The sequence below is a fragment of the Tupaia chinensis genome, unplaced genomic scaffold (assembly GCF_000334495.1).
Source record: "Tupaia chinensis unplaced genomic scaffold, TupChi_1.0 Scaffold143717_1, whole genome shotgun sequence".
NCBI lineage: Eukaryota > Metazoa > Chordata > Mammalia > Scandentia > Tupaiidae > Tupaia > Tupaia belangeri.
The window spans coordinates 11,957-12,641 of NW_006203565.1; positions in this window are offsets into that span (position 1 = coordinate 11,957).

Here is a 685-nt window from a genome sequence, read left to right on the forward strand (position 1 = left end):
AGAAAAGAGAATAAAATAAAAGGCATTCAAATAGGAAAAAAAAAAAAGAGGTGAAACTCTCAGAGGTGAAACTCTCTCTATTTGCAGATGACATGATTGTATACATAGAAGACCCAAGTGTATCCATGACAAAGCTTCTGGAAGTAATACATGAATACAGTAAAGTTGAAGGATACATCCAGAAATCTATCACATTTCTATATACAAACAACAGTCAGAGTGAGGTAGAATTGAAAAAAGTAATTCCATTTTCCATAGTCACAAAAAGTATAAAATACTTAGGAATAAATCTAACCAAAGAAGTTAAAAACCTCCACAAGAAAAATTATGAGAAGCTAAAAAAAAATAAATTGAAAATGACACAAAAAAGTGGAAAGACATATCATGTTCTTGTATTGGAAGAATTAATATAATCAAAATGGCAATTCAACCCAAATTAATCTACATATTTAATGCAATCCCAATAAAAGTACCAGACATGTTCTTCACAGAACTAGAAAAGACAATCATAAAATTTGTCTGTAATCATAAAAAACCCCATATTGCCAAGGCAATCCTGTACAAGAAGAGTGGAGCGGGCGGCATCTCACTCCCTGTCCCCAAAATATACTACAAAGGTGTGGTAATCAAAACAGCATGGTACTGGCACAGAAACAGACATGTGGACCAATGGAACAAAATAGAA